Source organism: Pleurodeles waltl, chromosome 2_1, assembly GCF_031143425.1.
Source record: "Pleurodeles waltl isolate 20211129_DDA chromosome 2_1, aPleWal1.hap1.20221129, whole genome shotgun sequence".
NCBI lineage: Eukaryota > Metazoa > Chordata > Amphibia > Caudata > Salamandridae > Pleurodeles > Pleurodeles waltl.
In genome coordinates, this window is record NC_090438.1 from 270,992,890 (window position 1) to 271,007,345 (window position 14,456).

General features: G+C 41.2%; 1 long non-coding RNA gene across 3 annotated transcripts in view; it reads right to left on the reverse strand.

Moving 5' to 3' along the window:
• Positions 1–6,430: 6,430 nt before the first annotated feature.
• The window catches only part of LOC138263183 (uncharacterized), a 41,630-nt gene continuing 33,604 nt past the window's right edge, over positions 6,431–14,456 (reverse strand). The window contains exon 4 of one of the 3 annotated variants that reach the window (XR_011199283.1): positions 6,431–11,032. This is a non-coding gene — a long non-coding RNA (uncharacterized lncRNA). The remainder of the gene's footprint in view (positions 11,033–14,456) is intronic. The other 2 variants (XR_011199282.1, XR_011199281.1) reach the window with 2 other exon arrangements.

Consider the following 14,456-nt stretch of genomic DNA (forward strand, 5'->3'; position numbering starts at 1 on the left):
CTATCACAGATAAAACACTTAGGACTACGTACAGCACAAGACAAAGGATGGGGCAGGAATTGCTTCCTGGAAACCAGGAGCCAACCCCACAGGTGAGGACTAATAGAACACTTACCAGACACAATAGCCCAAGAGGCAAAAACAGAGAAAGCACTAGAAAGTACAGAGCAAGAGCTAGAAAGGAGCCTAAAAACTGTAGCTAATATTTCAGGAGCAGGTTATGCAAGGAACAAAACTGGAGAACAGGCAAGCCACACAAGGATTATAGGAAACTGTAACAATCTGGAGACTTGACCACAAAGAGAACTAGAGACTGCAAAAGAATCATAGAGAAAGAGAACAGAAACTAGTAAAAATCTGACAGAAAGGAAAAGTTACAGGATTTAATAGAAGCAAAATGAATAAGTAATTGGAAACTAATAGCAGGAACAGAAGGAACAAACTAGGAACAATTAGAAATGGAGGAGCTCAAGGGCTGCACTAAGAGTAAAAAAGGACAGACTAAAAAAGCAAAGGCAAACAGGGCTGTGGAAATCTGCAGCAGGCTGCACAGGAACATGACACAGCAAACAGGGCTGGGAAATATCTGTAGCAGGCTGCACAGGAACAGGATACACCAAACAGGGCTGGGGAAAATCTGTAGCAGGCAGCACAGGAACAAGGCACAACAAACAGGGCTAGGAAAAGTCTGTAGCAGGCTGTGCAGGAACTGAGCATAGCAAACAGGGTGGGGAAACATTTGTAGCAGACTGCACAGGAACAGAGCACAGCAAACAGGGCTAGGAAAAATCTGTAATAGACCACACAGGAACAGGGAACATCAAACAGGGCAGAGGCAAGAAGGAACAGAAATTGAAATCAAACCAACAAGAGATCCGGTACACCAAGGAGCAAACTTCAATGTACAACCAGGGAGTTTCAGAAAATGGCAGCTTACAAACAGTTCCAGGCACCAGCAAGCTCAGGGCGAAGTCACATAGCTGGGCTGCACAACACTGATAACAGGTATGTGTGATTCCAGTCTCTCACAAGCCTTTAGTGCCCATTTTAAGACTCTCTACAAAACCTTTCAGACCTATTCTTCTTTCTGTATTGGCTGTCTATGCAAGGTTTGTGAAGATACACAAGGAGGTGCAAAGAAAATAGGAGGACACCCAAAACGAGTTTGGGTACCAATGCATTTCCCATAGGCTTTACAGGCCTCAGAAAATCTAAGCACCCACTCGCTATGGCAAGTTGTATTTTATCAGGTTGAGCTATTTTTAGCAGATACTCATCCGTACTGGCAACTTAAGCTGGAGGGAGGATGGGTTCTGTTCATTCAGAAAGTGAATAAGCAATAAAAACTCCTTTAAATCTTGTTTTTATTTTGAAAGATTTGTTGTCTGTTCAAGGTCAGAGGTCAATTGTCAGTTTGTCCTTTTACTAATTGTTGCTTAACTTATCCTGGAAAATTGTGTTTACTTTTCTTTCTCTTATTACAGTTAGAGGGTTTTGTCAAGTGAGCTGTCTGACAATCTAAACAAAAGGCTGTAAGGTGTCAGGTTTTGTCTAACATACAATATTTAAATATTTAACTTCAAATCAGAAAACTTTAATGGTGATATGCAATGACAAATATTTGCAGAAACTTGATTTTGCACTATATAGTTTTACCAGTCAGTGGGAAATGTTGGACCATTTCAATGGAAAATCTGCTGATTGCAAATAAGTATGCTACCTCTCCATGCTTCAGGCATGTATTTTTTAAAAGTGATAGTTTTTAAACATGGCCTGAGAAACATTCCTTCCCCCACCCTGATGACAATGCTTTTAATGAGCTGAAGCAAGTCAGCAGTCATGTGTATCGTATATATGGCTAGATGTGTACTGGAGCAAAAGTTTATTATAACCCCGGCGGTCGGTGGTAATATGAAGGAAAGTACTGCCAACAGGCTGGCCGTATTTTCCTCCATATTATGACATTGGCAGTTTGGCTGAAGCCAAACTGCCAGTGTACCACACTGACTGCCACAGGCTTGAGACTTCAATCTCCACCCTGGCAGCCGTCACTTGCCCGCCTGCGGGATTATGACCCCGCTTACCGCCATGGTTTTTGTGGCATCCTTACCGCCATGAAAACCATGGTGGTAGGCACTATCAGTGACAGGGAATCCTTTCCCTGTCATTGATAGGGGTCTTCCCCACCCCCTCTCCATGTTCCCCCCTTCCTCTCCAGCGCCCCCTTCATACACACCCCTCCCGTCACACATGCATACACACACCCATTCCAACATGCATCCTCGCATGCATACATCCATTCACACACACATCCACACACACTCACATAGATACTCGCAGACATGCATTCACACAACTCAACATACATGCACTCACACCCCCAAACATGCACACACATACAACACACACCCGCATACATGCATGCACAGTCATACACACACACACCCACCCACAATACCCCTCACTCCCCTCCCCTGTTGGAACACCCACTTACCTGGATCCAGGGGGTCCTTTGGCAGGAGACGGGATGAGGCGCTGCTGCCAGCAGCAGTGTCCACCAGCAGAACACTGCCAGCCGTATTACTTCTCTTAATAAGGCTGGCAGTGGTTTACTGGCATGGCGCTGCTGCTGGCAGCAGCGCCCCCTTACCGCCATCTGCCGGCATGGCCACAACCAGATTTCCACCACCCTTTTGGTGGAAATCCGGCTGTGGTTATGATACAGCAGACGGCTGGTAGCCACGGTGACGGTCTTTTGATGATCGTCGCCACGGCGGTAGGTGGTATATACCGCCAAGGTACAAATGAGGGCCTTAGTCTTTTAAATGAAACCAAATTTTTTTGTACAGCAGACATGCTGAACCCGCATATTTGAAGGTGCTCTCATATGTGACAAAGGTGGCTCAGTGAATTAAAATATTTGCTCCGGATCACATAATTTGAAACCAGAGTATGGGTCAAGAGCATTATAATTAGGTCAAGTAGATTATTTAAGTCACTAGACCTGTAGGTCTAGAACCATTTTAATGATTTTTAAGGGCCTACTTTATACTCAGGCATAGTTCAAAAACAGCCAGACGATTTTGAAATTGGGTAGGAATATAGATTATGGGGTGTAAATTATCCTTTTGGATAGAACAGGTAAATAAAGTAAGTATTTATTAAGTTATAAGCTATTGTAACTTACTGATATCTGTTGTCACAGTAAATTCACTGTATTTCACAAATGTACTGTGGTACCTAGCAATAACAAATCTTTATGTAATTGGCTAATAACTGCCTCTACAACAATTAAAGGTGGTCATCTTGTTTTTAAGCCCACCTTCCTTGCATTCTGGGTTAGGGGCTAAGAATTAGGTTTGGTCATTTTCCTTTACCTATTACCACTTAAATAAAGTGGTAACAGGCAGAGAAAAATTATATATAGTTTCTGTATATTTAAAAAAACATATCACAGAGTTCAACGATAATTCCAAGGTGGTATCACTGTACTTAAAAAAAGTATAAAGAAATGCATGCACTCTATTTCACATACATAGTGTACTACAGTGCTTTTTAAATTTATTTACATATTTTATTCATTATCAATAAAATGGAAGGAATTCTGCTGAAATATCAAGAAGTACAGTGCAACTTGAAAACAATTAATAAACATATAAATTAAAAAAAATATGGTACTTCCTAGGTACTAGTGCAGAACTTCGTAAACTTTTTCTAAAAAATAAATACCTAAAAATATAAAGTAATAACACTACTTATTAACATTTTGATAAACTGCTAATAGTTTCAGACTAATAATAAAACATAATGAGTAACTATAATTAAAGCTCTAACACAGAGCACAGATAAAGTGTATTAAATGACTGCCTTTTAATTTTGTAAAGGCTGCCATTATCCGATTTTATAGTGCTTGCATTGGCATGTACCTGGGTATACCATGGGACAATATATAACTAAGGGGCATGTATTATTGTATTGTATTACCCTTACATCACGCATGGTCTCGCATGGACAATGAAATACTTAAGTCACATTTACAAAGCTACACAGGGTCACCATGCTTGGCCCTGCATTGATAGGTAAATCTGGAGAAATGCAAAGCAGCGGAAAGTGATGTCTTGTGTTAACCTGCACACCATATTCTACATTCTTCACAAATGTACTTATATGTATAAACACTCCACTCTATGCCACTCTACTGTGTCTCACTCAAATCTATGACTCTCCATCATACACTATTCTAATCTATACTCTACTGTATACTAATCCACTTTGCGCCATTTCACTTTACTCTGCCATTCCACTGTACATAACCCACTCTATGCCAATCAACTCTACACTATTCCACTTTACGCCACTCCACTCCATGCCACTCCAGTATACGCTACTCCATTTTATGCTAGTTGACTACACTCAAATTCACTGTATGCAAATTCACTATATGCTATTCCACTCTACCGCACTCCACTATACACTAATACACTATATACCAATCCAGTTTATGCTATGCCGCTCCACTCTATGGTATTCCACTGTACCACTCTCCACTGTACACCATTCTAGCATATGCTACTCCACTGTATGTCACTCCACAGAATGCTACTACACTATATGCTATTCCACTTTATGCAACTCTGCTTTGTGACACAACACTCTATGCCATTCCACTGTATGCTAGTCGACAATACACCTCTTTATTGTATGCTATTCCAGTGTGCATCACTGTACTTTATGCTACTCTACTTTATGACACTCCACTGTAAGCTATTCAACTCTACCCCACTCCAATGTTTGGCACTCCAGTCTACATAGCTCCACTATATGCCAGTTCACTGCCACGTCACTGTACAGTACTCCACTATATGACACACCACTCTATGCCACTCCATTCTATGCCACTCTACTCTATGCTATTTACCTGTATGTGACTCCATTCTATGCAATTCCATTGTATGGCACTCCAGTATATGCTACTTCACTCTGTGCTACTCTGCTGAACTCCACTCCAGTGTCTGCCACTTCATTCTACGCTAATCCACTCTATGCCACTCCACTCTATGCCACTCTGCTCTACAACAGTCACTGTACACCACTACACTCTATGCCACTGCACTCTATGCTAATCGACTATACACCACTCCAGTCTACCCTACTCCACTGTGCACTATTTAACGGTACACTACTCCACTCTATCCCACTCCACTATAAGGCACTCCGCTGTACACTTTTTTTTAACAAATGTGGTACTTCCTAGATACAAGCACATTACTCTGTCAACTTTTTATAAAAAATATATAGACCTATAAACATTTTTATAAAGTGGTAATAAGTAGAGCATATTAATAATACATAATACTTAACTATAATTAAGGTGCTAACACAAAACACAGCTAACGTTTATTAAATACAAATATGGTTGCCTTTTAATTTTGTAAAGGCTACTTTTAGCCAAATATATATTGCCTTGTCATCAGCATGTGCTGTAGTAGTCCTTGAAGTTATGGCAATATATTGTGTCATAATATATAACTTAGGGACACATGTATTATTGTATGTTACAAGGGCATTGCAATACTTAAGTTACCTTTACATAGCACACAGGGCAACTATTCCTGGCTCAACATTGCTTGGTAAATCATAAGACACATAAGGCTGCAGAAAGAGCTGTCTTGTCCTAATCTGTACTCCATATTCTACATTCCTGGAAAATGTTAACCTACATCTGTCCTCCACTCCACTGTCTGCCAATCCACTCTATGTCATTCCAGTCTGCAACACTTCACTGTACATCCCTACAGTGTGTGATAATCCACTCTATGCTATTCCACTCTATGCCAGGTCACTGCACTCCACTCTACTCTACTCTATTCCACTGTATACCACTCCACTCTACGATTCTACACTCAAAGATACTCCACTGTATTACACTCAACTGTTTGAAACAGCACTCCACTATATAAAATGCCACTCCACTCTATGATATTCCACTTCACTATACCACTATAAAACACACCATGCCACTCAACTATATAATACTATCCTCCACTATACCCATTGCCCCTACTCTGCTTCCTTTACTCTATTTTACTCTACACTCTATGACACTGTACAACACTGTCCTTCACTATTCTCTACGATACTGTGTCAAGAGGGCTCTCATTATTCTAATGAGACTACTGGATTTGGGCGGCAGAATCACTTGCACTGTGGGGGACTGCGTCTTAACCAACTACAGGTGACACCTTTTTGCCTAATCCAGGAGATATTCCAGCTAACAAGCAGTGCCTCATCTCCACCCAAGAGCAGGGGTGATAGGGCAATCGAGCAAATTACACAATTGACTCTTCAGGGAAATAGTGGTCTCTCAGATCTCATCCGTTTCTCTCAGTTACATTAGTCTCAAATATACAAGAACAGTCAGAGGCAGAATATAGTTCAATAAGGTTTTATTGGAGTAACTGCATCTTAGATAATAAAGTATGTAATGCAATAACTAGGACGATGAAGCATGACAGGACTAAAATTGTGACAAGGAGAGTAAAGCATAAAAATAACGCTACCATATTGTCACTACGATCATTAAGAATAGCCCTACCTAGGCTATGTTAGAGCACAACATGTTAAGCTCTAGTTCTGCCCTTCAGGTTCCCCTGGGAAGACATAATCCCTCATACCTGAGCAAGAGGCCTGTAGTATACATAAGCCGCTGCAGTGAAGCACTCAGCAGTCAGCATACAGTCGTGGTCATCTGGCTGGAACCTCCCTCTAATGTACATGGGTCAAAGTAGTGTTTTTATAATAAAATAGCTGATGTTCCAAGAAAGGATCCCCACACAAGAGTGTGTATGTTTCTATGAACATTAGAGATGAGGGGTACCACTTTTGCCAGCAACCTATCTTACTGCAGCCTTGAAAAAAGCACAGAGTGAAAGAAATGTCTTGTTGAAGAATGCAGTGCTGGACTAGGCAAAGAGCAGCTAGATAGAGAAAATAAAACAAGACCGCAAATGTGGCTGTTGTTAAAATAATGAAACAAAGCTGAATAAAATATGTCTAGGTTAAAGTGCACAGCAACAGGACTAGTTTGCTAAAATAACGTGTATGAAGCTATAACTAAAATGGCTACACATCACCCTTCCCTTGCTGGTTCAAAGGTGGTTCAAAGTCTAATTATGTAAAAAAGCCACTAAAATTCAGCCTAAGGCATATATATAAGATTGTCAATAAGGACAAGTTAAAAGACATTTGAGCATGTGTAAAAAAGGTCAATTTAAAATGTTAATTGTGGCGTTAAAAAGGCCGAATTTCAAAAGTCAGACTCATTTTAGAAGTTGCAAATAGAATCTGGGACAATTGAAGACAGGAAATGTAAGGTGGTAAGGTAGGAAGTTCATTGCCAAGGAAAACCAAGGAGCATTCGTGTTCCAAAGCCTGAGTTCCAGCCAAGGCAGCAGCATTCGGTGGTGTGACCAACAATGAGTTTAGAGCTGCATAATCCACAAAGGCCAACTCATAAGCAGCTTCCTGTAGCAAAGGCACCATCATCGTGCATGTCTGGAAATGAGCCATCAGCGAGAACATCAGCAGATCAGCGTCCAATGAAAGTAGCGCTGCATAGAAAGACAAACTTTCAGTGCATGTTCAAATGAGCAGCAGAGGCACCGAAACATGGGCTGCACACAATACAAAACCGGTCTGAATGACAGAGACCAGTCACACTCTAGTTGCTCCAGGAGTGATGCTCCAAAGTACTACATCATGCGTTCACGACACAGCTGTGCTGGTGGAAGCACTTTCAGTCCTCCTTGCTGTGATGGGACAGCCATTGCGCAGAAAAAGTAGCAATAGCAAAATGCCACCTATTAAAGCCAAAGTTATCAGAAATCTCCCGAAAATATTGGAGAATATTGAGTGGATGGCTGAAGGTATTAAGCCGAATATAGGGGAGAAGGTGTGAGCAAAATCAGAACCAACAGCCATAAAGAAATTTGCAATTCTAGTAGTACTGAATGCATTAAATATTTGTCCCATGAGCTCATCAAAGTATGTCAGAAAGTTAGTACTTTAAAAGGACTGTATCTCTGCTGGTGACCTTGGAACCTGAAGCACATAGGTCTCGCGTGCAGATGTGAGCACCACATGTTTTTGAAACAATAAAGCCTTGAGTCTGCTCAGTTTGTCAAAATTAATATTTGAAGTAGCGATATGGGGTCAAATGTCAACTACTTCCCTCTGTCGTGTAGGAGGTAAAGTATTTTCCCGCAGAATATAACAATCTTAGAGACCGAAACGACATAAACTATTCTGGCTCACATCCCACAACAGTTTTCACTATTGAGGAGGACATAGCTGCCACTCAAGAACACCCAGAACATGGGTCTAAACAAGGGGACTGGGACTCCCTTCAGATAACAAGCCAAGTGCGCTGCCGAAGCAAGGACAGCTGTTTACAAACCATTGAATGGCTGACAGAAGTCTTGCATTCACTACCGCTAACAAAGACCTCTTTTGTGCCACTGAGAGATTTGTACGAGAAGGGTAGCTCCCACACCTCATGGATGTAACTATCTCCTAACCCATTCATACCTGCCCACTGGAATGTGTTTTAAGCAGGATGTGAATTGCAGTGTTGATATAGGCAGATTAATGACCCTGTGCATTAACCACTCAGCAGATGTTACTTCAGCCACAGTAAAAGGCAACTTCTCTAAATTTTCAATATTTAACATGACATAAGTCGCTTCCTTCTTAGCTTTTAGTTGCTGTAGCATTAAATTAAAAGAGAAAAATATGTCCCTTGCGGTTGCGTGTTGCCAGGGAACGCAACCTGCCTTCAGTGTTTGTAGTGTCCAACCTAACTGCAGAATGGACTTTAGTTGACTCTGTCCATGGTGTAAAGAAGACATGTCACTTTGTATTATGTCTATTGCAGAAGAAATGATGTTGTTTAAGGCACATATCAAGTCGGACAGAGTATTAATCCCATTATTGACAACAGCTAATGCCTTATGTAAGTTTTCCTGATCTATTTGCCTTAACAGGGCAGCAGCTTCTTGTTGAGAAAGCTTCCAAATTTTATTCTGAACTGCATATAAGAAGCGCTTATTGCGATGTTTTCTGGGGCCCAACAGGAAATCTTGTAAGTCAATGTTATTAGACAGGAGACTGAGGTGTTTTCTAACAGCATCTAGTGAGGAACTCTTCAACCATTGCTGGCATAGATTCCCTACACTGTATGTTGTTACTATACCCGCATGTTCAGATGAAACATAGCGAGGGTCTGGCCTACTTGTTCTAAAACGCCCCCAAGGAGTTTACAAAATGTTTATGACACCCATTGGTATCTATTGGCCACAAACCCCATCCACCAGGATGTGAATGTGAAGCATTAAATGTGCCATTCTGGACCCATTCATCAAGCTGATCTTCAGTTACATTTATATATTTTTACCATTTATAAATTTTTGCGGGGGCAGGAATACTGGGCACATTCAATTCCTTAATTTTTGCTAAGCCTAAAAAGTTTGTCTGTTGTACAGTTTCATTTAAAAATATTAATTGAACAGGTATCAGTCATGCTCCTTTCCACTTTTTAATTCAATCGACTTCAGCCAATATTCATAGCCTTCTATAGCCTTCTATAGCCAACCGGGAAACAAAGGAATCTTAGTAAATGAATTTTATATCTGTCAATAATATATGTACATTTTCCATCAATGGCAATTTAAAGTAATATGACTCAGCATTTTTTAACATTGTGCCCAGAAAAAAATGCAAATTTATCAAAATATGTTTTAGAATTCCATTGTGGTGGAGTTGGATAATGTTCCCATTGTGAGTGATTAAAAATAGACTTTGAGGTACTGGCTCCATGAATGAAATGGTGTCCATAATAATTATAGCAAAACATGTCACCATAATTCTCTTTAGATTGATAAACATCCTCACTTTCAAATACAGTAAAATACTGCAAATCAATCATCATAGAGTCAACTGTTTTCACATCCCAGTCATCAGAAACAACTCCGGGTATTATTACATCGTTCATGGAAAGTTTATACACATATGGTATTTGAATGACCTTCCTGGGGCTGTATATATCAAATGTGACTTTATCCAAAACAATCCCAGTGGGAATTGGTATAGCAAAAATGTTCACGAAAGACAAGTCTCTGCGCACCTTGTGAGAAGACAAATGGGGTTTTGGGACCTCATCCACCTGCTCAACTGTTGATCTTTCAGGAAGGGAATGACCATGTATTAATAAAAAGAAAGTAATGACAAAGCCAATCCAAAGGAGGAAAGCTAATATAGTCAAAGAAAGCCACAGATAGTTCCATGGGAAAATAAAGTAATTTGTTTTAAGCTAGTTTAACAGCTTACGTGTTTTTGACAGTTCAGATGTAGAAGAGGCAAATGAATCCAAAAAGGTGTCATTGATGTCAGCAAAGTAGCCAGAAGCAGTTTGTGCAAAAACTTGAGACGTATTTGAAAGAGGAGAACTGGCAGGGGTCTCCAGCGGTAGTTCACTGTAAATGACGCCATCCGTCTGTGTAGAAATTTAATCAAATCGATCAGTAATTCCTGTGCTGTTTGTTGTAACAGATGTTAGTGGAACTAATGTAAGATCATTTTCCACCCTCCCGAAGCTCGGAGAGGTGTCAGAATTGCTGCTCAAAACTTGTAGAGGGACATCCTGCCCAGTAGTGAGAGGGATTTGCAAACTACTGGTTGCTTCTCTTGGTCTGTTGTGCAGGATCGGCCACATGGTGTAACTTGACATTGTCAACAGATACAATGCGATTTTCGTTAGCACCAGGCAACATGGTAGAATGACAATTTTAGTACCATGTAGTCCCAGGATTAGGACTGGTGCACATTAGGAAGGACCGAACTCCTTTCTCACAGCAACTTTTTCACGTACTAAATCCCCAGCCTTTCGAATCCAGCCGGTAGAAGTTATTGTTGCATCCTTAATTCGTACGGAGGCAGCACTGGCAGAAGCGTTGTTGTCACAGAACTGTTGTAATTCCTGCAAGACAGTGACACATTCATTTATGTCAAAAGGTGTTTCTTCCACCTCCACGCCAGGACCATCAAGATCTGGAACATACATTTGAGTTCTAAACAGGCACTCGTGTGAAGTACAACCCCCCCACAGACCTTCTAGGCAGATTGTTAAGTGCTCTCTGGACTTCATATAGGTGATTAAGCCAACTACGACTCATACCTAATACTCTGGCTGTTAAGGATTGCTTTAAATCCCAGTTTAGTCGCTCCCCAACACTATTTCCCTCAGGATGAAATTGAGACGAGTAATGGAGTTGGACCTCTAACGAAGCCATGGCGTCCCTGAATGCCCTTGAGGCAAAGGCAAGGCCCTGGTCAGAGTGGAAAGTCACAACTGCATATGTGCCAATAAAGACTTGCAAATCTTTAATAACAGTCCGAGCATCAGCCGAGCGTTGTGGCCACACCCATAGAAATCTGGAGCAAGAGTCAATGGCGACTAAGATGTATTTTGTATGCACTATCTGGTGTAAAGGGACCACAATGGTCCAAGTACACACATTGTAAAGGTTTCTTGGAAATTAGGAGGGATGTCTGCGGTGGGTGTTTGACGGTGGACCCCTTAATTTGTTGGTAGATGTCACAACAAAGGACATACTGTTTGGTCTGTTTGTATAGACCTGGCCACCAATAACATGCTTGCAGTAATAATACTGTAGACGCCACACCAGCATGAGCACATGCAACCCCAACATGCGCTGCTTTAATCAACTTTGGTCTTTATTGGGAATTATTCGAATCCCTACGCCTGGTATTTCTACTTCTACATCAAGGAAGCCTCCCATTTGGTAGGAATATTTAGCAGGAATTGCTTTTGGAAAGGGCATGCCTTCAGCCGTGGCTTTCACGTCACCCCATATGTCATCGTCCGGTTTTGTTCTAGAATGAGTTACTGCAGCAACAGCAGTTCAGCTACTGCTGATTTGGCTGCTTCATCAGCCAGTGTATTTCCAGCAACGTGTTTTCCAACACGCTGGTGTCCAAGTGTATGTACAACATGGACATTTGGTAGCATTTCCTTCAGATCCGCTACTTTGCCCCACAAAAGCCTGTGTTTGATGGTGTTGCCTTTGGAATCTATGAACTCATTCTGGCGCCGGTAATGCAGGTATTCATTGAAGGACTAGGCACAATAGTACGAATCACAAACAATCAGTGTTAGCTGTGCAGGATCCGTATGTTCCAGTGCCATCACCGCAGCCTTTAGCTCTGCCAGTTGTGCAGTGCAATCCCCTAGGGTTTGTGTGACTGTATGTTGTGGATAGACGTTAATACCCTCCATGTAGCCACTTATGACTGTGCAAGCAGCGGAGCATTGATGTTTTGTGCCTATTGCAGGTTGTCCTGAGACATCGGTATACATGACTCTTTGATATTAATCAATAGGCAATGTATTTGCCGAAACTGGGTATTCTAGTTCATATTGCAAAAATTCTTGTGTTTGTAATTTTGGATCAAAAATGTAGTCAACATCAGTGGCTGTCAAAGACGTTGCCCATTGAATCCAACCTGGATGTGATGCTTTAGCATTTGGAACGCTTGCTTTGGTAACAGCCTCAAGGGCTGGAATCAGAGATACTACAATAATGCATTTCCCCTGGGCCAGTGGTCTTTCTTTAATTACAGCCATCTGCACAGCAGTGAGAATTTTCTCGGTGGGAGCAAGGCATTGTTCTGCTATAGTGTACAAATGCGATTTGTATGCTATCGGACCGTCTCACCCTCATTGAAAGTTACATAGGTGAAACCAATGGCACCAGCAATTACTCTGATGACCAGATGTTTTTTATTGTCCCTTGTGTGTAAATGTTGTGTTGCAAGCATATCTGTTTGCAAAACTCTGAGAATGCTTGTGTGTTCAACTGTCCAAAATTTACTGGAAAAGTCAGGACGTATTAATTCATATAAGTGTTTTAAGGGTGATGCATAATGTGGAATGTAAATTCAGCCAAAATTTAGGAAAACCAATAGTGATTGGAGTTTTTTCATGGTATTCGGAGGTTGTAATTGTGCGGATTTTTTCAAGAATTGTGGCGCTAGGCACTTTCCTTCACTTGATAGCTCGTATCCCAAAAACAGACGCTAAGAAAGGCTATTTTTGTTTTTTTTAAGTTAAATTTATAGCCGAATTCAGCAAATCCTACAACAATGCTGGCTACCCGCCTTAGATGTTGGAGTCATTCATCATCTGTGAGATAAATATCATCTACATAGGACAATACTTCAGGGTCAATGTCGTGCAATATTGAAGTCACACGAGCCGCAAACAGTACTGGACTATTCTTATACCCCTGTGGGAAATGACAGACTTTTTCTGGGAGTCTAGTGCACTGAAACATGTTAAGTCTCTACTCTCAGGCGCTATATTTTTGGTAGAAGAAATCACTGGAAATGTCCAATGTTGTTTTGTATTTTTTGCACATTATGTTGCTCATAAGTGCTGTGCCGTGAGAGTTTTGTATAGCATATGTGCGTGTATGACTGTTTAAATGTCTATAGTCTAAGACTATTCTGTATGAATGGTCCGGTTTAGCTACTGGGAATAAAGGGTTATTCATTGGTGAGACACAGGGTTCGATTACGCCCTGGTACTCCAGTTGTGTAAGGATGTCCCTCACGGGTGCTTTTGCATCATGTTTTATTGGGTATTGGGGTTGAGGTTGGGGTTGATTTTTAATCGGACTTACATGATAGGGGGAATCTTTATCCCACCCTACGTGGTTGCATTATAACGCCGGTGCCTGCGCCAATGCCCAATCAATGGCGTAGGACTCTGCAAGCTCGTCGGGAACCAGAGGCGAGAAAGAAGGTTTGATAACATCTTCCCCATATGGGCAAGTATGGACAAATTCAGATGGTCAATCCCTTTCTGCCAGTAGAATAGCATATATGTTTATGGCTCGGTCCCAAAAGATTGCGTCGATTGTACGTTCAATGTCTGCTTCTAAATGTAATGTTACTTAGCACACCCTGTCAGGCATGGAGACACGCATATCTGAATCTTCAACTTGTAATAAGTCATCAGTTGCTTTCACCTCCAGATGCTCTTGAAGATTCCAGCAAACTATTGTGACTTCTGCTGTGCTGTCTAGTAGTGCTAAGGCCCATTTCTTGTTCTTCAATAGAGCCCTCTTCTTGAGTGGCATGACGATTCGCAACTGCTGCCACTTTCTTCTTTTTGAATTGGGGTTTTTGTTGAGGAAGTTTCTCTTCTTTTTTAACAGAAACGTCTGTAGAGCGTTGTGATTCCTGTCTCGGTTTCATGTACTCAGTTCTTCGCTCTGACCACCCACCTCTCTGTGTTAGTCCGAGGAGTCCTGAAAGGAACGAGTCTGGCATGTATCAGTATATTGATATCTGTCAGGCATTTTTATATTATCTCTATT